We start from the raw sequence: 25330 nt of genomic DNA, 5'->3' as shown, positions 1-25330 counted from the left end.
AAGAGTTTATAAATATATGTTAAGAGACTGATTGGTCTATAATTTTTTAATATAGTAACTTTTTTGTGTAACGAGACTATCACTGCAATGTTTCAGCCTTTTGGAATTGTACCCTCATGCAAGCATTTATTGTACAGTGAGATTACTGATTTTAGTAAGTATTCTCCTCCTGCTTTTACTCAATGCTTTCTCAATCACAAGTCCATCATCACCAGGCGATCGGTGGTTATGTATTTCCTTTAAAGCTGCACTTATTTCTGACACTGTAATAGATTAAAGTACTTCAGGTCCTTCATATATGTATCTCTACATTCTTACTCTTATCGGGAAATTGTCTTGTAGTCTTTGGCGGGTAAAGAGGTCTTTATAAAACTCTCTAGTTATTTTCAGAATGTCCTGTTCAACTGTTGTTGTTTTTCCGTCTTTGTTTCTCAGCTTGTATATTTCTTAAATTCTCTTTTGATTATCTTTGAACCTTTACTTTTGGAGTAATTACAATATTAATATATTTTCTTAGATTTTTTCAAATTTTTCTTAAATTGCAACTGTTATTCATCTTTGGTCTTTATCTATGTAGGTTTATCGTTACTTTGACTCTCACTGATTTATGATCGCTTCCTACTGATTGTTTAATGAGTACAGTTTCATCATGAACAATTTGTTTTCGGTCTGTTATTATATTATAATCATACTTACTTTTATGTCTTCCGTCTGGACTAACTCACGTCCGTTTCTGTGTTTCTTAAAAAAAAGTGTTTATTGCATACAGTTTGTGATGCAACAAAAAATCAGTAACCATTTCGCCTTTTGCGTTTCTTACTGCGATTCCGAAATCTTCGATTACCACTTCTTATTCGTCCCTTTTTCTTTCAACTTTGCCATTAAAATCTAACTTTATCATATTGCATTGGGGTTTTGGTGTTTTTCTGTTAATTTTTTATACACATTATTTAATTCTAAGGCGGTAGAAAGTTCGTTAAGTCAGCTAGTTTCTTTATAAAATAATCAATCGAAAACAGTTGGAAATGCTCACTCGATTTTAAGAATAGTTGCCCCTAAGCCAAATGTATCTGCTACGAGTTTGATGTTAAGAGAAAGTACCGAAACCGATGAGGAATTTAACAACCAATACGAAAGATTTTTCAACACAAACGATATTGATGGATGAGAAATCAATAAGAAATCAATAAAGGTATTAACGATTTATGGGGTCATGACTTGGTTCCAGAACCAAAAAATCTTACTGCTGCATTAACCTTGCGATATGTGCACCAACCAAATTAATAAGAAACAAGAAATTATTATAGAAGCAAAAATCTCGATATTTCTGTAATAAGGTTTTCAAGAACTCTAAATTAAATTTTAAATTTAATAATTTGATCATATTATTCAATTTGGGTAGCTTAAAAATAATGATATATAATAAATTTTGTCATTGTTTTGGTATAACCATGTATAACTAAGTTTTAACATTTCCAAGAAAAAAAATTAGTTTAACCTTTTTTCCCTTAAATGCTTCATAAAGCCAAAATTGTAAGTTTTCGATGTCATCTTCGTCCCATTATTCTATCACATTTTATTCTGACTCCTCTTCTTCTAAAGAATCCTCTTTACATTCCTGAATAGCAAAGACTTTAGGTTTGTTCCAACACAACAAAAAACCGTCACGTAACGGTTACGCTCCTGCGCACTAAACAAAATACGTTCCAACAAAAATATGATCGTTCATCTCATCGTCCTTCCGACCGTTCCAACAAAAATTATGATCACCCAGTGACGGTTTCGTGACGATAATTTCAGTAATCTGGCAAATGTATGTACTGGTTGGGATGATTTGCGCACTAGGATTTTATTCTACTTCTTTAAATTTGTTCAGAAAAAAGAAGTTAGGTTAATGATTTTATCACATGCTTATGATAGACTTATGATTTATTTATATATAATTTGTTTCTCGTTATTTATAACTTTATAAATATGACTGACGATGAAGGAATTAGTGATTTTTCTGATTATTATAGTAGTGAGGATGATTTGGAGCTATTAGCCGAACCTAGGGTGAAAAACCAGAATTATTTGGGTAGATTGTACTTTATTTTAAATTTGTGCAAACTACTGATTAATAATTAAATAAATAAAATAGAAAAATAAATTGTCACCAAATTATTTCAGTTGTCAGAAAATCGTTCCAACATCAGTTTACAAATTACCGTCATCAGACGATACAAATGATGAACATGCGCATTAAAAACGGTACAAGTAGTTTCGTGACGGTTTTCGGACCGTACAAAAATTGCGTGTTGGAACAAACCTTTTATCGATTCATTGTCGTCTTTAAAATTTCTTTATCACTCGAATCATTACCTTTAATCAAATTTCTTCGAAGTGCTTCGACATCAGGATTATCGAATTTAAAGAAATTTTTTCTGGTGGTCTTTGTTCTGTGTTCTGTTCTGGTGGTTCTATTGCCAAAAAAGTACATTTTTGTACAAAAATTTACATAAAAGGTTGCGCGTATGTACCACATTTATGATATGGCTTATAAATATTTGAACACACTGACCTGGAGCGACAAAATTTGACAGCGGATTAGTATTACTGAAATAGACAAATAGATATAAGCATGGGCCATCACTTCCTTAAATTTACAAATACAAGGATGGAACTGTAGGTGACCGTATGTACCACATATGCGCGCCTAACGGAAGGTTAACACTAGAAAGACGGAGGTGGTCATTTTGACCAATTTACTTTTTCAAAGTTTAATATCTTTTCAATTAGTTGAAGGAGATATTTGTAATTTTTTGACTTTTTCTACACTAAACTGTTCTATACATTGGTAGTGTTTTATTGAAATTCATTTAAAAATTCTTGTTTTACGAAATAATATCCCTAGAAGGACGACAAATGGTCATTTTGACCCGAATCGATTTCTGTGGGTTATAAATTTCACTTTTACGTGGGAATTTCATTCATTTGGCAATATAATTTTTCAATAATATTATTTCTAGGATTTGTTTCTAAGTTATTGTGGGTTTGGCATTTTTGTGCAGTATTAGTCTAAAAGCCGTCGGTGACAGTCTCTTATTAGATTGATTTTCAAAAATGTGGTCAAGTCGAGGTGGTCTTACTCAGCAACAAGCTTTGGATTATTTAGCAGAACTAGAACAATTATCTGAAACCGAATCTGACGTTCAAGATTTTCTAGAAAATAGTGAAGAGAATGCGGAATTTAAAGTAACTAATTTTGGCAGCGGTAACAGTGACGATGAAAATTTTCAACCGCCTTCGAGAAGCTCCACTAATGAAAGCACTGATAACTCCGATAATGAAGCCTGTGATAATGAAGATCTTCAAAATTCTTCGACATCTATCACTGATGCAGAAACATCTGCTGATGGTACTGTGTGCGAAAAAATTAATCTGAACACTTCTCTTCGAGGTAGAGCAGCTACACGAAATATTCTGAAGGGCCCTTCTAGACCCACATCTTATTCATTGACGATTATATTTTGAAACACATAAAACGGTGCACAGAACTCGAAGCTTGTCAACAGTTGCAAAATAAAGAGTGGAAAATTTCACTAGAAGAAATTGAAGCGTTTGTTGGGCTGTTGTATGCTCGTGGAAATTAATATAGGGCAAAACAGTTTTAGACTGAAGAGCTTGTGATCAATAAAGTGAGGTTCTCCGATTTTTTCAAAGATAATGTCTCGAGATAATTTTTACAAATAATACGATTTATACGTTTTAACATGCAGTAAACCAGACGCCAAAGACTTCGGGGCAATAAATTTTGTCTAATTTCAGAGGTTTTTGAGCGATTTATTTTAAATTGCCAGTCATGTTTTATACCTAACGAAAACATAACAATTGATGAACAACTTTTTCCAACAAAGGCAAGGTGCAGATTTACATAATTGTTTACGGTTTACACCAGCGATGTTCCTTATTATGTTTCAAGTAAAATATCGTTCTACGCTGATGACACAAAAATATATGCCAATCCAATCACAAAGCAGCTAACCCTCCAAATGGACTTGGATTCTATTTTAACTTAGTGTTCCCAGTGGTTACTACCCTTAAACGCGGAAAAATGTGTAGTGCTTCGAATTGGTAAAAATAACCCACTTGTGCCGTACTTCGTTAACGGGCAGCCATTAGATTCTGTGTTTTCGTATAACGATCTTGGTGTTATCATAAACAGCAGCTTAACTTAGTCCGACCATATTACCTCTATTTGTAAACGTGCGAACTTCAGACTGTATTTTATTCGGAGGTGTTTTTCGAGGTTTCAATGCAATCATTCTGTAAACTTTACACTCTGTACGTTTCTTTGGAACCGAGAAGACCTTCTTATGCAGAAAGACTTAGTATGGCTAACCTTCTTTTAAACTTCGCCGACAACGTGGAGACTTAATTACAACTTTTTAAATCTCGAAATCTCGAAGAAATGTTTACCATAAATCACATTAATCAAGATGAACGCCTCAGAGGTAATCAGTTCAAACTGAAGAAAGAAAATTTTTCTACAAGATCAAGGCAGACTTTTTACCAAATAGAGTTTTTGAGTGCTGGAATAACCTTAACGATAACATTGTCTCTGCTCCCTCTACCAATTCGTTTAAAAACAGACTTGACCGTTTTACATTATAGTTAAAATATTGTTTTTCTTTTTAACCAAAAATTGTAATTTTATTTCTTTTATTTGTAATTTTTGTTTTTTACTAGTAGGTTATTAATGAAATTTTTTTGTTTTTGGGCATAATAGGGACTTAGTTCCTCTGCCCTCGCTTATGTATAATAGTAATAATAATAATAATAATAATTCATCGCTAACAAACCCTATAAGTTTGGAATCAAGTTCTGGCTAGCTGTAGATGTAGATTCTCGATATCTCCTCAATGGTTTTCCATATTTAGGAAAAGATTACACTCGTCCCTCAAATGAAAGTCTGATAATTTATATCAACTAATATCAAACTGATAATTTTTTCACTTCTATCCATCTTGCTCAAGAGCTCAAACGAAATAATACAACAATTGTAGGAACAGTCAATAGAATTCGAAGAGAAATACCAAAATCCTTGAAAAATAAGAAGAGTAAGATGTTTTCAACAAAAGCTTTCAAGCATAAAAACTGCGTTGCAATTGGTTACCAAGGTAAAGCAAATAAAAACGTTACTTTATTTTCAACACGTCACTCGTCAGTAGCAGTCGAAGAAGCAGGAAAGAAAAAGCCAGAAATTATAAAATTTTATAATCAAACTAAATTTGTTGTCGATGAAATGGCAAGAAAGTACACGTTAAAAGCAAGTTCAAGACGGTGGCTGTTGCAAGTTTTTTATAATGTATTGGAGTTGGCTGCAATCAATGCCTGGTCTCTTTACAAAGCTGTTACGGACAAGAAAATTTCACGTCGCAAATTTATCTTGGATCTCGTAGAGGAACGAACTATGGGCCTAACGAACACAGTTTCATCAATATTGAGTGCATCCAACTGTAGAGAAAAGAGCAAGAGAGAAAGAAAAACTTGAAAAACATCATCTTGTTATAACAAAACCAGTGATTTGTATGACAACTGTAAAAAAAGAATTTGTGGCAAGGTCCTGTTTCCAAGAACAGAAACAATTGTATGTAATCAATGCTTAGAGTGCATGAAAATAATACTTTTTTATAAACAAAATGTATTATGTATTTTTTTTTAAATGTGTTTATTAATAAATTTTTAGTTAATTGGAACACCACGAAAGCAAGAAATGGTCAAATTGACCACCGCCGTCCTTGCAGGTAGGTCACTTCAGCCGTCCTTCTAGTGTTAAAGGCTTGTCGCAGGGCAAATGATTTTGATTTGGCAGTAGGAAAACTAGAAGATAATAAGAATAAATGTCGAAGTAAAGTTAACCCTTAACTCGAAATATAGTACTTTTATTGCCAATGTGAAACATATGGTCTATTGGACCAGTATAGGTAAAAATTAAAATAAATCAAAAACAAATGTAGCATTTGAAGAGAAAAACAAAATATTAAAGGGTTTATTAGGTATAAACGAGTAAAAAAAACTTATTCATACATAATACTTACATAAAACAAAATGTGTAATATAGAAAACAACATTATTAGGCGTAATTAAGTAAACAAACATATATATTTCTAGATAAAACAAAAAATATACTACAGCTACCTACTAATTTTGAAGACAGGTAACGCAAACCTTTCTTTAGTTATACTACACTCCAAACTAATAGCATTTGAGCAACGCACACATATATAATTTGTCTTTCTCATTTTTGATGATGGACAAATGCTACACAATTTTCTTTTGGGAAGCTTATCATCTGCTTTCTAATTTCTCGGGGAAGATTTGTTTTAAGTCTTTGCCTTAGATGAGGCTGAATTAGTTCAAAGGCCAAATCTTTTACAAATTTAAAACGTGGAAGTAATTTATTATCTTTGTAACAAAGATAAAGAATGTAACTGTGACTGAACTTATATTTATAAGTGTATATATACTAAGGCTAAGGGCTAAGGGCCAACGCCTTGTCCGGCGGTTTGTACTATAATTGGCACACTTCATGTCTAAAACATCAACTCCCGATTTTGTACTATTATAATATCGAATTTTTTCTGGTTTTCCTAATTCATTGTCTTTGCTGTGATGCATATAGAATAATAAAAGAAAAGTTCTATTTTTTTTTTCGGTACATATTATATCAAGGTTATGCCATTGGAGAAACCGTAGAGTGTTGTACCAATTTCCCTACTTTTATTAGCCTGGAATTCCAAAGGAACTTCTTGCTTATTTTTTTACTGTACCCACATACGTGAGGTGGCGTTTTTGCAACTGTGTGACTAACTCTATTGAAGAAAAATTGTTGTCAGCAGTAATATTTCGCTTAGAGCCATTTATTGGTTTGACACATTGACAGGCTTGGAAAGCTTCAGTTCTTCTTCTGAAAGTCTAACACCATCCGAATCTTTCCCTGAGTATATATATCCATTATAGAAATACGAGCTCTTGGAATCTGTCATGCACATTACTTTTATACAGTATTTCGCAGGTTTACTGGGCATGTAAATTCGAAAACCACAGTGACCTCTAAATGGAAGTAGCATCTCATCCACAGTTACACAATCTGACAACGTGTATTGCCTCTGGCGATTAGTCAGAAAATTATTAAAAAATATTTGAAATAGCTGCTGTTTTATCAGTTTTCTTCCGCTCTTCGCAATCCATGCTATTGTCAAATCTAAGACACGACAAAAGTATTTCAAATCTTTTCAAAGACATCGTCATTCTGAATATTGGCCGACCCAAAACATCTTTAGAAAACAGTTGAAGCATATCTTCATGAGAAGATTTTAAAATTGAAAATAGCATAAAAAGCCCAAGCAATGTCTTCAACTCAACTATATTTGTGCTTTCGTAGTTTGATGTATTAGTCGAATCAGATATTTTTTCTCTCATTATAATAATTTTTTGGTTTGTCCATGTTACAATTTGTTCCAACATTTCATCAGTAATCAACAACTTCCAAATATCTGATTTAAAAGGGCTATTTCCCAGAGTCCTGTTTACCGCTGTTAGGCCTCGTAATTCTCTGACAATGTTATGTGTTCGTGTCCTTGTATTTCTCGGAGGCTCCGTTCCCTGCCACTGAAAACCATTTTTTCCTTTGAATATGTTCACATCACCTTCTACTTGTAAAAAGTCGGTTCTGAATTTTCATCCGAATCATCTATAACATCTCTCATGCCCTCGTCACTCCCTTGCTCTGATAAATATAAATCTTGATCGTCGGCAAGTAGTAATCTTTGTATATTATTTTCAAAATCTGGGTCAGCCAGATTTACTTTTTTATTACGGCCAGTTCCGCTAGGTCCTGCTCTATCCATTATTACTACAAAATTAAAAATTTTTAGAGTAATTATGTTTATTATACAAAAAATATGAAACACCTTATTGTTTATCAGTACACAATCCGTAACAAGTGGCCTCCTAGACCTATCATAAAAACACTGCAATTCGAAACACCTGGCTTACTAGACCTACTTGTTTTGAAAACTACTGTTATTACGACGTAAACACTAAAGCGATCGCTACGATACTGCAGAACTATGCTTGTTCTACACTATTAAGGAGGTATTTAAAAGGACAGTGCATGCGGCCTACACTGTTGACGCCATTAGCAGACTATCCTTTCGCTGTGGTCCGTCAGACCAAAGATTCGGGTTAAGGGTTAATAAAATCTACTTATAAATAATTCAAGAACTGAGACCTACTTTGACAGAATGAAGCCTAAATACCCCAGATGAACTTGATTATGTTACGCCTGAGTTGCACGTATAGTCTGTATTCTACATATATAATTAATTAAATGTATAGTTATTTCAAGTATCTTATTGTAGTTTCTCTAACCAAGTAATTCGAAATAAAATATTCAAATATAACCCAACCTTCCTTATTTTTCCAGTTATCGATTCTCTTTCTCCTTTATTACAACATTATAATACAAAATTCTGCTGTAATACAATAATACACGGTAAAAAAATCCATAACGAGATTTATAATTATTATATCCGGTAGTAAATTCTTTGAAAAATGATATGTGAGTTACCATTGTTTCAAAATTATTCCAAACACATTGTTTAAAATATGCTTCAAATTTTAAATTCGAAACTAGTGTGGTGTGATCAAGGGAGCAACAAATATAAGTTATTGCCACAATCTAGATCACTTTTATTTAGGCTATTTTTACAAACTTCTAGCCGCTCCAGATTTTCCGGATTTATCAAAACGACGAACAGTGCTTCCGGAGTGCGACAGCCCTCGATGAAAATGGATTCGAGAATGTTCGTAGTTGGATGTGGGAAATGAACCAGGATATCATGAAATACAGTGCCAGCCGCCGTTTCGGCATTTTTCTAAGGTCTAATGGCCGTAAATTTATTCGAGGTGACTGCTGGAAATGAATGCTGTTTATCGAGTAAAAATTGGAAAATGACGAACCGAGAAAAATTGTTTTGTCGACGTTTAACGGAAATATACTGCTTACAAATGGAACTAAAAATGCACTTTCAAGTATGGCAAATAGTTTTTAATTTTAATAATCAACACTTTTTATTTCTTCAATTCCAAAAAAATATTTTAAGATTCAAAATATTTATTTTTGTAAAAAGAATTAAAAAAAAATAAAAAACAGTCACAATTACAATCAGATGCAAAAAATTCGATTCATGACATATTTTCCAATTATTACGAGTTTTAAAACTTATGATTTATTATATGGCATATATAAATTTAGAGGAACCCTCGTATAAGCACTGTTATTAATTTCTACATTATTTTTAAATTTTTTATATCCTACTAGTTCATTATTGTGTTTTTATTGCTTAGTTGCCAACTACATTGTAGCATTTCTAAATTCTGTGTATATGTATTGAAATCCCCTCGTATTTGATAAAGTATCAAAGAATAATCTAAGGATTTTTCAGCTAGGAAGACCGCTTTGCCATTAAATGCTGGTAACTTTATTACTAGCGGACCAGATAAGCGGCGATATATTTACACTACCTTTATGAATAACATTTTACTGCTCTGTTGTTTCAATCAGCACTGCTCAACAAGTAATCGTTTATTGGTTTATAATTTTATTGCAATGTTAATTTTTTTTAATTTCTTCTGACGTATCGTATAATGTAGGTTTACCCAATAATTAAAGTTATGCATTTATAAGAACATATTATTTGAAAAATAAGGAGTAAATACCATGTGTCATAATAATTGTAATCTCAGGAAAAAAAAAGTTAAGATTTTATACACACTTAAAAAATTTGTTTAATAATGTATTTCCTTAATCCACACAATCATTCAAAATGATTCATGCTGTTTAAAATATCTTTCTGTTAACGACACTGTCATCGACAAAGTAAATCAAATTCAAACGTCATCATATTTCTCTTCTGTTTATAGTTAAAAATTAATTGATGGTCGTGGGTTGTATTTTTGTGTTTTAATAATTTAACAAAATACATAATCAGCAAAAGCCTTATTTAAAACATGCGAACGGTTTTGCAATCACAATCCAGACAGTGTTTATGCTTGTTACATAACATTGGCTGTTAAATATAATTTGTGTTCGATTGTTTCGTCTGTTGTACAACCCTCGTCCTTTTTAGGGTGTAGTAGTTGTATATAAGTACCTATTTTTTATAGTAGTGTAGTGAAGCGGTACTTTAAAACAAAATGTATAAATTAATAACATGAGTGAGGATGAAATAAATAAAGTAAGCAAGAGAAATCGTCAACATCCAAAAACTTTAGATTTGCACCAGTCAATTAAACTTGCAATTAAAAATATTATATATAATATAGATAAAGCCAAAGAACATATTGTAATAGTTAGTGCTGTGTTGCAAAAAATAAAAGACAAGGAACTGTGTGATATTAGTTTAACAAGTTTGTGGAGAGTGTTGAAACATTTAGGTTTTTGATATAAAAAGACAAATAATAGACAAGTATTGTGTGAACTCTCTAATGTTGTTTCAAAACGGTAGCATTTTTTAAGAAAAATTAATGAACAATAAAATGTCTGATAGTCCGAGGCAAGTTGTATTTTTAGACGAAACTTGGATTTTCGCTAAAGGTAATATGTCAAAATCATCTTGGCAAGATAGCACCACAAAATGTTATTCTTCTAGTCGTTCCGGTAATGGTAAACGATACATTATACTTCATTCTGGAAATGATGAGGGTTTTATTCCTGACGCTAATTTATTTTTTTAGTCCATAAAGAATACAGGTGATTACCATGGAAATATGGATGCAAATATTTTTGAAGAATGGTTTGAAGAAAATTTGTTTAAAAAATTGGTGCGACCATCCATAATAGTGTTGGATAATGCATCCTACCACTCAAGAGTAGAAGAGAGATTTCCTTCAAGCAGCTGGACAAAAGAAGAAATAAAGTTGTGGTTGACAGAAAAGAAAATTTATCACAGTGACATATTTTTAAAAGTCGATTTACTTCAAAGGCGTGGAGAGCACAAAATTCAAAAATATTTTGTTACTGACCAAATGGCTCTTAAATGTGGCCATGAAGTTCTTCGACTTCCGCCCTACCAATGCCACTATAATGCAATTGAGATAGTTTGGGGTATAGCCAACAATTTTTATGATAAACATGCATCCAAAACAAAAGATGACGCTAGCGTTTTTGGTTTATGGAAAGAATCGCTAGAACAAATAAAGGCAGAACAATGGCAAAATTGTATTAGACATACGGAAGACATAATCGTTCAGTCTTTTTAAACCGAACAAGTTATAGATGAGGTCCGGCCTCTAATTATTCTGATAGACAATTCAGATAGTGACGACTCTGCTAGTGAAATATCAGACAGTGAATAGGACAAATCGTTTGCTAAAAAGAAGAAACAAAAAAGTGTTTCGGGAATTCAATTCGGAGTTTGTGGTGTGTTTAAGTTAAACGATAAAGTACCTTCGGTCTAATTACTGGACTGCATACTCTCAATAGTTTTGGTATTAATTACATGTTTAAACTTTTTGCTTTGCTGAAAACTCGGAAGTGGCCCTTCCGGGTCGCCCAGTAAAATAAACCATTTTTAAAGTTGTTTATATTTCTTGGGTATTTTTTTCTTTGATCGAAACCGCTAAATATTCTGCGTTTCAAATAAATATTCCAGTTTATATGTTTTGTTTATGCTAAGTTAAGCGAATGAATTTAAAAGATTATTAGATCACTCTCGCTAAAGCGGTTGTCGGCTAGAGTCGCTTATAGTGTTAGTCAAAAAAAATCGGTTGCCTGTAAAGTCGGTTTTACGGGCGAAGATTTTACGTGACAACGTCTTTTTCTCGGTAGAATATTTATTGATATGAATATTATTAAATTGCACAATAGGAACAAGGAATTGAATGAAAATAAGAATTGCATTACCGATTTATTAGGTATTTTATATATTATTTATATTTTATATATTATATTTTTATATATTATTTTATATATTATTTATTTTATATTATATTATTGATCTTATTATTTTCTACAAAATTTATTTGAAAATTTTTTCGATATATCAATTAGTTGCGGAGATATCGATCATTGAAGTTATTGTTTGCTACCAGTATTTTATATATTTATTTTTTTCAGTTATAAAAAATTACTATTTCCAATTGTGTCTACCAAGTATGGTCACATGTATTTGCCTACATATTAAATAATAATAAGTACAGATAATGTTATGTGACGTTCACTTTTGATTATATATATTTTAATATTTTTAATTTTAAAGAATCAATTTGAAAATCAAAACACTTATTCAGATCGAAGGTTCAAATTTTTGCTAAATAAATTTGAAATTAATTAAAATTTGTAAATGTAAATGGTAAAGTTGAAAATTAAAACATTTACTAAAATTGGAATTTGAAATTCTTGCTAAACACAGTTAAATTCTAACTCCGCGCGTGGTGATTGGTCGGTTTAGTTCGTTTGTTTGGTCGCCCTGTTTTGACAGGTTAGAAGTTATAATTTGTTATTTTAAATGTTTGACTAGCAATACGCGCTGTTTCTTCTCAATCGATTGAATTACGATTGATTGCAGAGTGATTTAAACTAATAATTTACTTAACACTATCAACATTTGTTAATAGTATGACATAACCTATAAACTCAGTTTCTCAACTTTTGTGTCAATCTAACAATTAATCAATCAATCATAGTTTACGATAATGAAATATTAGTGTACAATTATTTACCTTTATTGTTGTAGTTGTTCTAAATGACGAATCTAAGCACTCCACGTTTTCACTACAGACACAGCTGACGATACTTTCAACGATTTTCAACTTTAGCGATTCAACGCGCCTAATTCTCTAGTGCCGCGCGGAGCGGACCGATCATGTTTGAGTGGGAGATAGACGCAAGGCATTCGCCGGTCCGGCGGGCCTTTCTCTCGTTCGGCGACTCACTGTAACAGACGTGAGCGGGCGTTACACTTTTTCTTAAATGACTCCGAGCCACAACCTAATTTAAGACGTTGTCACGTCAAAATGTTTCTTCTAATTTGTATTGTTTCCTGTTTTGTTCCTGGTCATGGAAATGTAGTATGCAGTAGCAGTTAAATGTTCGGTATTGAGCAGTTTTACAACAATTCCGAAAGATAACCACATGTTGCCCACGTGTTCCAGTTTTTTTTAGAAGCTATGTTCAAGATTTGCATAAGTGCCCCCTTCAACCTCGCTTTGTTCCTGAGCAGTTTGTATTGGATCGTGTGGCAGAGAGTTCAACCCCAGTTATATTTCTAGTTATGGTTTCAGAAGTTAAACCGTGGAATTCAGGTAACTTTTAAAGTGATTACATTTTTAAGTAAAGACAGACATTTTTTGCTAAAGAATTAATTGTTTGTATAACAAGTTAAATTTTTCATAATAAAATATTGTAAATCTTAATATTGGTAGCCTTTAATTTGTTGTAACATTTTTTATTTTTTTGTTTGTTTGTAGAAGAGGTTAACCTTTATGGGATTTTCATTTTAAAAACATATCTTTCTGCTTATCTGTATATGTAACTGTTTGTTTGAGACAGAAATAAATATTTATTTTATTTCTCTGAACTATTTTGTTTGCTTTATTTTAGAATAATCTCCTAACCCTTTGATGTGTTTTTTATTTTAGGGATATTTTTCCCAAATCCAGCAAGTTTAGGATTCTTCGAAGCGGCGTCCTCCCTTTCAAATAGCTAGAAGTCTTTTTCTTGTTGTCCCTATTTGCGCAGCTGTCCAGGAGATTTATGTAAGTATCCCTTTGTTTCATTTTATCCCCCTACCTATATACCCTCTGCCGTTTACTTATCCCCGACCCCAGCTCTTCAAACAAACCCTAAGTGCCGTTCGCACAGTACCGTTTATTTTGCTTGCCCTATCTTCGCCCCCAGTAATTTCTATCCCCAATCTTCTACCCCTTATAATCTTACCCTATGGTAGGCAAAATCTTTCGTTACAACATGACAGTGCGGGCCTAAAGTGCACCTAATGGCCCGCACAGGCATAAAGATAAAAAAGAATTTGATAAATTCTTAATAGAACGTCCAACATTCAGCCAGGAAACCATTGCCAAATTATTACCAAACCACATCTAACCTAGCTGTACAACAAGCTAGTGATATGACAGAGTTAAATCCATGATGAAAGAACTTATAAATCAAATGGGTACAATGATGAAACTGATCTTCACTCTCGTCAATAAAATATCGAAATGGCTCACCTAATTAAAATTGTTGAATGAGACGCTAAAGCCGGGTCCAAACTAAGTAACAAAACATGTTAAATAACAAAGTTTTACAATAAATTTGTTTTACAACTTTGTTTTGTTACTTGTTATAATATAACATAGCATCCAGACTATACAGGGTGAGTCATGAGGAACTTTACATACTTCTACCATATGTAGAGTCCCTCAGGGAGCATATCATGTGGCCACTAAAAAATGTCAACTCCTCTTCTTTATTAATTAACAGGGTGATTTGTGTAATTGACCATTTATTTCATTTTACTGTAGTGTTTATACGGCTCATTTGATTTTTTTAATTTTTGCATGATACAGTACACTACTATCAAGCATTCGACTGGTATTAGCTAAACTAAAAAATTCCAGGACTGGCTTTGGAAAAATTAATTTAGGGATTCGTATTAAATATTACACCCTGTATATATTTTTTTAAAATGCAATAAGTGATTTTCAAACTACATAAATAGCCAATGAAAACGACATATGCGACAATGTTGTCGCACTTTTATTAAATTTTTAGTGAACGATCAAATCTTACCAAAAATAGAACAACCATAATGAAGTATCAAATTATAAGGTAATTAATTTAAACAAATGTTATAAATTTCAAAAATTTTAATTGAAATGATAAACTGAGTCACTGTACAACAAAAAACAGTAACTACTAACAATAACGAAGAACAATTTAAAAAAAAAACTAAAAATATGTACATAGTAGTTATGATAAACCCATAAATTAGAACTGGAAAAGATACAATAATGGTAACAAAATAAAAATAATTCAAAATAGATTTTCGAAATGGAACCCTGCAGCCTGTACACATTTTTGTTGCCGAATTGTTAATTGACGTATTGAATTACGGATACTCTGGGGATCGTTTCTAATAGTATTACAAAATGTATAATTCTATCAATTAATTGTTGTCGGTTATTAATATTCACTGCGTAAACTACTTGCTTCAATCGTCCCCAAATATGGTAATCAACGGGATTGAAATCAGGGGATCTTGAAGGCCACGAAATAGGACCTGCACGTCCTATCCACCTGTTGCCATAAACATTATTGAGATGTTGTCTCACTGCCAGTAAAAAGTGTGGGGGTGCCCCATCATGCTGAAAATACATCCCTCGTATAGCAACGTTCGCGTTGGCAAGCAAATTCGGCAAAACATTGCCACAACACATCCCCACAAAAAAGTGGGGACCTACTAATTGGTTATTTATGACACCAATCCACACGTTAACCGAAAAACTTAACTGAGAACGACGTTCTCGAATAGCATGGGGATTTTCTTCTGCCCACACATGTGAATTTCGTGAATTATTTATCCCGTCTCTGGTAAATTGGGCTTCATCTGTAAATAGTGTCCTGTATAGCGTTGGTCGATTATTGTTAATCCATCTACAAAATTCCAACCTATCGATCTCATCTCCAGCATGTAGTCGCTGAACCATTTGAATGTGATATGGGTATAGATTATTTTTCTGTAAGACTCTACTTACTTTTGATTGAGTAACATTGAGTTCTCGACTTACTTGTCTAGTGCTTATTGTAGGGTTCATAGTAACGGCGTCCATAATGTCATCTTCCTGCGCTTCATCTACATGTCGCTCTGTTGTTCCACTAGGAAAAGTGCCATTTTCTCGAAAATAATTAAAAACTGACCCAAATGTTGGATGACTGGGAGTTCGATGATTAGGAAATCTCCTGCGATATTCTCTACTAGCAGCCCTACCATTCCCATTACAGAATCCATAAATAAATATTATGTCTGCATATTCTGTGGTCGAAAACTGATGTGGCATTTTGAACGAAAGTAACAAAAGCTCTACCAAAACTAACACAATGTACTTAACGTAGATAAGACAGAAGAAATATGTATTCTTGTACACATAAATAACAATTGATAATGACAATAATGACAATGGGTATAAAATATCAAGAAACGTCAAACGGTCAACGCCAACCTTCATTTTAAACTTTTTTAGATTTATTTTTATTTAGTACAGTTGATGCAATGTATTATTATTTGACATAAAATTTTAATTATTTACAATCAACAAAAACTAACACATACAAGAGGTTTGACTTTTTAATCAATTTAATTTATTATTTATCGAAAATAATGCCCCAATACGATCTATGAGTAAAAATTTAAAATTGAAAAACAATTGATTCTATCGTAGAGATAATACAAAGTGACAGTGAAGATGTTAATTTTCTACGTATTAGATTATGTTGTAGGAACTCATTTTAATTAAAATGTTTGAAATTTATAACATTTGTTTAAATTAATACATTATAATTTGATACTTCATTATGGTTGTTCTATTTTTGGTAAGATTTGATCGTTCACTAAAAATTTAATAAAAGTGCGACATTGTCGCATATGTCGTTTTCATTGGCTATTTATGTAGTTTGAAAATCATTTATTGCATTTAAAAAAAAATTATACAGGGTGTAATATTTAATACGAATCCCTAAATTAATTTTTCCAAAGCCAGTCCTGGAATTTTTTAGTTTAGCTAATACCAGTCGAATGCTTGATAGTAGTGTACTGTATCATGCAAAAATTAAAAAAATTAAATGAGCCGTATAAACACTACAGTAAAATGAAATAAATGGTCAATTACACAAATCACCCTGTTAATTAATAAAGAAGAGGAGTTGACATTTTTTAGTGGCCACATGATATGCTCCCTGAGGGACTCTACATATGGTAGAAGTATGTAAAGTTCCTCATGACTCACCCTGTATAATTAAAAACAACACAACAAAATGCGCATAACTTTCAGCTGGATGTCTGGTAGGTTAGGCAGTATATATAGGCATTGTCATGAAGGCCTACTTTATTGGATAAGAAACATTTATTTCCACTTCTAAGGTAGATACTTCCTGGTAAAGCAGCACAATGAATACACTTAGCTCCACCCTATCAACAAGGTATTCAATAAAGAAGAGTACTAGGACCTATTTTATTTCTGATGTTCACTGCAGACCTTCCATTCAGCAGTAACACAGAAGTTGCTACTTTTGCAGACGATACCGCAATATTGGCCATGAACTCTAATCACACATAAGCATAAGAAAATTTACAAGAAGAAATAAATAAAATAGAAACTTGACTAAAAAAATGGCGAATTAGAGTCAATGAGACCAAGTCAACACATCAAACCTTCATAATGAAACGAGGTGAATGCCCTCCAGTTACACTCAATGTCAAGCAATTAAGTAAGTCGAAAGACTAAAAATACTTAGGTATCGATCTTGACAAAGTATTTACCTGGCTGAAGCACATCTTTCCAAAAAAACAACTGGGCATTTAATTTAGACATATCGCACCTTGAAAACCATATGGCAATATCTGCAATTTTTTCGTAAAATGACCTTTTAATGCAGTCTAATAGAAAAAAAAATCTATTTTTTAATGCTATTTAGCAGCATCTGCAACGAATTTTAAATTCGGCACCAGAAAGATACGTCCTTATGGCTTTTGTAAAAAATCTATTCATCTTTTTATACCATCAGGCATTATCTGCAGTTGTTGCTCTATGGTTCTAAAATGGGAACAAAAACTCAGATCCATCTAGCAATATCAGCAGTTAATGCCAAATGGTTTTTCAAGTCTGGCAAAAATGTAACATTGCCTGTAACTACTTTTATCTGTTGTGTTGTGAGTGTTGTGAGTAAACAATCGTTTTTAATTAAGTTAAACGTAACATCCCGTATTAGCAGCTTGCCTAATACTTCACGAGTACTTTTAGCACATGATTTTGACATCCCCTATGAGAAGGTAACTACTTATCCATTTATGCCACTGAGGAGCACGGGCGTCTCTCCCTCAATTACGTGAGGAGATGGAGTTTACACGCCTTCTTTTTGTATTGCATTTTATGCGCTCCCTCTAATATAACGTTCTTTAAATCAAAATTGTTATTACCTTGGTTAATTTTTTTCTTGCAGTATGACTCAGTGGAAACGAAGAACATTACGGTTGATTTAATCACTACTATACTTGAGGAAACCAGAGGAAATGAGGGCACCAACACGGTTATTAAATCATACAACATTGGTGATCAAAATAAAATATCTGTTTATAACGATCCAAGTGATCTTCAACCGTCATCAAAATAAAGTGATAATGAGGAAATATGCTCATCCGATTCATTATTTGGAGAACTCAGTGACGACGATCGTACCTGGCACCCTCAAACCAAATCGAATTCACCTTCGGATGACAACACAGATGAGGAAATTTGTCCAAGACTGAATAGTGTTACTGATTCTAATACTCTTAAAAATAAAGGTGTTGTGGAGATAAGCCCTCAAAAGAAAAGTAGAAAGAGGAAATGTCTACCGGAGGAATGGGGCAAAAATAAAAGAAAGAAATTACGCAATTCAGGAATGGATTATGTTAATGGCAAAACTATGAAATGAAAAAACTAATGTGAAATATAAAAGAGTAAATCCAGACAGTAATCGTGAAGCAAACTATGCCTATTTCTTCGAAGTGAAAGGCAAGAAACAGAGTGTGTAAGCACAATTTTATTGCAACACTGGGAATAAGCGACAAGACTGTAACAAATATACAACGTCGTACTGTAGATGGGTTTATCCCAAAAGACAAAGAAAAAGCATCGACGAAGTCGTGAAACAAAACAATAAGTTACATCGAATCCATTCCTAGAGTGGAATCTCACTACTTAAGAAAACAAACTACCAGAGCATTCGGCAGTGGTGACAAAACTCTGGCTGATATTCATCACGATAATATAAAATTTTGCGAAGAAAAAGGTTCGGTGTTCTGAAATTACGCTACGTTTAGGACCATATTTAACACAGAATTTAATATAAGTTTCTTTAAGCCCAAAAAAGACCTCTGCTCGATATGTAAAAGTTACAAAAATTCATTAGATAAAACTACATTAGAAGCAGCCTATAATACTAACCGTCAAGAAGTGGAACTTAGTAGAAAAGAAAAAGAAAATGATTCAAAATCTGCAAAATCCCATACTTGCATTACTGCTTGTTTTGACTTACAAGCCGTATTACCGACACCTTCAGGCGATGTCTCCTTATTTAATTGCAAAAGAAGATTATTAACATTTAATTTCACAATTTTTGACCTGACCACAAATGCAGGACACTGCTACCATTGGTTCGAGGGAATTGCTAATCGTGGTCCAAACGAAATAGCCTCACGTCTGTTACAATTTCTGAGTGAGAGAACAGGAAATAATATTATATTCAGATAACTGCAGTGGGCAAAATAAGAATAAGTATATTGTCTGTCTTTATCTCTATGCAGTACAGAAATTGAACATACCTAAAATTACCCACAAATTTTTGATAACAGGTCACTCCCAAAATGAGGGAGATAGCATGCATTCTTAGATTGAGAAACAAAAAAAAGGGCATTAAAAGGAGGACCAATTTATGTGCCTGCGCAAAGGGTCACAGAAGTTCAAACAGCGAAAAAAACAGGTAAACCTTACAAAATTAATGAAATGTCTACATCGGATATATTGGACTTTAAAAAATTATGTAAGGAAATGGGGAACAATTATAATATTGGCAAAGAAGGAAATCGGTTCGTCTGGAATGAGATTAAGATAATCAAGGTGGAGAAGACACTTGAAAATAAGTTTCAGGTTAAGACAAGCTACAATGATACAGAGTTCAGAACCATTAATATAAGGCGAAGACAACGAGGGTTGGTGGCTAATATGGAACTAAGTAAAGCATATTCACATCCACCAGGAATATCCAATATAAAAAAAAAGATCTGTTCTCACTGTGTAAGGCTAATGTTATTCAAGAGCACTACCATAGGTTTTATGAAGATTTGCATGTGAACAATGAAACAGTAGAAACCGAACAAACAAAATACAATATGTATGATTTTGATTAAGTGTTAAAACCAGAAAATTGTAATAAATAAGTACAATCTTAAATAAAAAAAAACTTTTATTTGATATGAATTTTTACAGCATCATTTTCCAAAATTGATATATATTTTAAAACCATATGGCCGTATGCGCTAAAATACCTATTTGCTAAAATAAATTTCACATACTCCTAACTGCATATAAAAATATGCAAAATTAAAGACAATTATGCTAAATACCAGGTTTGTAACTTAATTTTTGAAATAACAGTAAATAATATTAAGTCTAAAAAAAATTGAAAAGCTCATAACTCAACATTATGATTTTTGCAGTTACTGCCCTATGGTTTTCAAGGTGCGATATGTACTGGTTGATTGGTCGAAACTCTAAATTAACATTGGATAATAAACTGCTTATATACAAGGCAATTCACAAGTCCATATGGACATATGGTATTCAGCTATAGTGCACCGCTAGCAATGAAACCTCAATTTTTGAATACATACTACTCTATATATATCCTTATCCTACATATTCAACAACTGATATACTTTTCCCCCACCATACAGCTTTAATGTTATTAAATTGACAGTGACCTGTATGCTTGTCAAGATCGCTCAAAACCAAATATTTTGCTATGATGAAGGAGATTTTTCCAAGTATCTTTTTTCCAACAGATTGTACCGTACAGTAATCTTCCCTATAAGGCAGAAAAATTATTTTTTCTGACCAACCACGTGGCCGTAAACACATTTATTCTCTTACTAGCTTCAAACTATTCATTTTGCCTCAAAGCAATCAGCCTTGACATTTGTAATCTATGGTTTCCAAGTTAGTGGACTAGCAATAACTCGATATCTTGTGTTCTTTAGCTACTAGAAGTACTATTTAATGTCATTTTAGATAATAATGGGTGGAATGCATAAAACGTAGTATTTGCTAATGCTTCAAGTAATTCTACATTTTTGTAGTACTTGCTACACTAAGAAAGCATTTTGCTTTCCTCCGCAGTATTTGCTACTATTTACCAGATACATAGAAGGATGTACTACGCTTTTGAAGTATTTGCTAGTTTAGTAGAATTTGCTTCAGTTTAGGTGAAGTTGGTTAATAAACGACTTCGGCGTAGGTGTTTCTTGTTAAAAAATAACAGTATTTATGAATGTTTGTCGTAGAAAAATCTACAAACCAGGAAAAATATGCAATGACGATATTTATCGTAAAATTGTCAGGTAATTATTATGAATCGTGCAGATTTATTCATACAGTGCGCTGGAATAAGTGTTACCCCCCATATTAACTCATTTATTTTTAGTACTTATTATTTCTTACTTAATATTTCAAACTTTAAGCAATCCTTCTTCAAGTGACAGTCATAATTTTGATTTTTTAAATGGGAAAGTAGGAAAGAAGACTTATTTCAGCGCACTGCATATGTAGGTATATTTATGTATTAATATAAAATCTTTATAAAAAGTTACTAGCATATTTTTTGTTTTAGATTCAACAGAGAAAATGTAGAGTGGCTTGCTAGTCATTTTCTTGACGATGACGATTCCGTAGAAACAAGAGGTGGAGCCTTGACACCCACTCGGAAAATGGAGATATTTTTGAGAAGTTTAAGTTAGTTTTTGAAATAAGTTGTAAACTTTGAAAAATATAAATATTACCTTTTTAGGAGATCATATCAGCAGGGAGTTGCTGTTGATTTAAATGTTAACCAATGTACTGTATCCAGAACCTTGATCAATGTTTCAGAAGCAATTTACTTAACGAGAAATAACTGGATAACATTTGCTAATACTAACGAGTTATTTGAAATTGCTATCAACCAGTGGGCAAATACCAATAAGCAAATGCTCAATGTTATAGGTGCTATTGATTGTACCCACGTTAAAATAACAAATCCACATATCCATGGTAAAGAATACGTGAATAGAAAAGGAGTATATTCCAAAAATGTACAAGCTACTTGTAACTACCAAAAAATGTTTAGTGTCGGTGCGAGTTGGCCAAGCTCCGTGCACGATAGTCGAATTTGGCGAAACTCCGTAGTATATCGAATTATGTATAATAATGTGCAAGGAGTAGCCTTGATAGGTGATGAAGGATATGGTATTGCACCGTGGTGGTTGACACCTTTTAAAAATCCAACCACACCTATTCAACAAAATTATTCATGCGAAGGAACGTTGTGTCATCGAGCGCTGTTTTGGTCAAGTGAAAAGGCGTTTTTCAATGTTACAATAAACTTTTCGCCTAAAAACTGAAAACATTACAAAACATATTGTAAGTGCATTTGTACTCCACAACATATCTAAACATCTGTAGGATCCGTACCATGATTTTGATCCAGTTCAAATTGTAGTACAAGATGCAAATAAAGTGATACCTGAAGGAAATCAAGCACAAATTCGAAATCGAGGCACACAACTTAGAAATTATGTTGCGGAGGCTCTATTTCGTAATGCCAGCTAACACATAAATTATTACCATATGTACAGGGTCTAATAAAAATTCGTAACGAATATTTTGATTTTTATTCTATTAATATTAAACAAAATACAACATATTAACATATTTAGTTTATAACTTTGTTTTTATAAAAATACATATCTACATACAAATTTTGTCACTGTACCATATTACGTTGAACTATATGGTTGACTAATTGCTCACCAGCTTCAGCAAACTTTATCAATACATTCGCGGCTCGTTCTTGAGGTTGTGCCGAAGACTGTTGAGCTCAAATTACATCAGTTAATGCATTGGTTTAATCACAAAACTCAATTACTATTTTAATGGGAATAAGCCACAATTGAAGTTTTAAATAAGTTTATTGACGTTTCAATTTCCACTTTGGAAATCGTTCTCAAAATACAAACAGAAATAAATTAAACAAATTTTGTTTTTTGTTACTTAACAAAAATTTTTTTTAATAATTTAGTTTTATCTGACGTATTTATATTGACAATTCAGGCATATATTTTACATTTTAAAGTAATACACAAAACTCAAGAAAAAGTCGGAAAAAAACTTTTATCAAACTTACTCGTTCAATGCCAGTAGGCCAGTCCAACTGTTTATTGTTTTAATACAGTCCACCTTTTTAAAAGTAAAACTTCCATTCTACTTCAATCTTTGGAATATTTGATCATAAAATAACGGTGAAATGTACGAAATTTATGAAAGCCGTATTACCGCAAAATTGATTTTAACAATGTAAAGTTTCAATCCCCATCACATCTTTTCTATAGTTGTTTTACTGAACGTTCTTATATAAACGTAGGTGCCGGAAAACTATTTCCTAAGAAATAAAAGAAAACTCTGAAGTTGACGTTTAAACTCATTCATACCAACGCAAGCAGTGTCGTAGTTTTAAGTTTTTGCTAAAAGCTGTAGGTATTTTTTATTGTGCTTGTAAATGATTTATTTTTTAACTGATGGATTTGACCGTTACTGTAATGTAACAATAAATCACTGAAAACTTTTATTTTCAAAACTTACACAAAATTTATTATAAAATCTTATCACTACAGCTGTTTGCCTTAATTTGGTCATTCAGAATTATGTCTGTCTGTGTTTTTTAATTCGTTAATTTTTATAGATTCTAACATAGAGAGCTTAAGGCCTTTATTTTGAATGTGAAAAATTTGAAATTCGTCATTAAAAGAATGATTATGTGTAATGGGTAGCTCTTTCGGGGCGACAGACTCAGTAAAACACAGGTTGAATCAAAAGAAATAAATCTATTAATTTAGCATATATACAATAAATAAAATAAAATGAATTCTACGCCGTACATACAATAAATAAAAATGAAGTGAATTCTACGTCCCCGTCTGGGTCTCGCGATGAATGAACTCCCCGGCGAACGTCTATAAAAGAAAAGAAACTAATTATTACTAATAAAGAAATGAAATAGGTAAAGTCGATCACACGCAGACTTATGCTCGCTTCCGCTTCAATTCAGTGGGAGTTCTGAATGCCTCACAAATAAAATATTCAGCTGAGCAGACCCACGGCAATGTTCAAAACACAATACCGATGGGTTCCGCTTGGTTAAGGACAGAGTACGATCCTCAATACGGAAATCTCTCTATCCGGGTTGGCTCTGTGCAGATCCACGGTAATGTTCAATACACAATAGCGGGTTTCGCTTGGTTAAGGACAGAGTACGATCCTCAATACGGAAATCTCTCTGTCCGGGTTGGCTCGCAGGTTCACTACACCGGCAAGTCAGGGAGCCTAGAGCGCTAGCTATAAGACTGTCTAATTCCGCTATTCACACGACTATAATAGCCGTTCCGAATCCCACTTCGTCGTCTCGTTGGATGGAGTGGATGCGCAAATATTGACACTCCCACGGTTCGAACTGTTAAACGATCAGAACATCATTACAGGTAGAAGGTAAAGTGCGTCTGTAGAATCTGTTTTTCTATTATTGAAAGCCCTTTTATGTTCTGCTATGCGTTTATTAAAATTTCTACCAGTTTGACCGATGTAAGTTTTTGGGCAGTCGCCACATTTAAGTTTGTATACACCACTGTGTAAGTGCTTTTTATTTTGGCTCTTGTTGTTTTTAATTTATTTGCCTAAGTTGTTGTTTTGTTCTAAAAGCTGGTGTTATTCCTTTCTTTTTTATATGTTTGGTGTTGATATTTTACCTGTATATGTAATCAAGCAGAACGTACTGGGTTTTTTCTCTGATGGTGGAAATACTAATTTCAGGGCTTTCTTGTGTAGTTTTTGATTTAAAATTTTATTAACCGTTTGTTCGTTATATCCATTGTTTACTGCTATTTGCTTAATGATATTTAATTCTGTCTCAATGTTGTATTTTGACATCGGAATTTCTGTTAATCTATGTAACATAGATTGATAGACTATGATAGGCTAACATAATATCATAGACTATAATAGGCTGCCAGTTTATGTTGTGTGGGATGGAATGATGAATTCAGTATAGTCGTGTCAGTATGGGTAGGTTTATAAAATATAAAGAACTCATGTTTGTTTTTAAGTCTGATAATTTTTAAATCTAAAAAATTTATGGATTGATTTTATTCTGGTTCTATTGTAAATTCAATATGACTATGAAGTGAATTAATATACGATAAAAATTGGTCGAGTTGCCTGTTAG

This window comes from Diabrotica undecimpunctata, chromosome 5, assembly GCF_040954645.1.
Source record: "Diabrotica undecimpunctata isolate CICGRU chromosome 5, icDiaUnde3, whole genome shotgun sequence".
NCBI classification, from domain to species: Eukaryota; Metazoa; Arthropoda; class Insecta; order Coleoptera; family Chrysomelidae; genus Diabrotica; species Diabrotica undecimpunctata.
The sequence above is the reverse complement of the archived record's forward strand: the minus strand, read 5'-3'. Positions refer to the sequence as shown.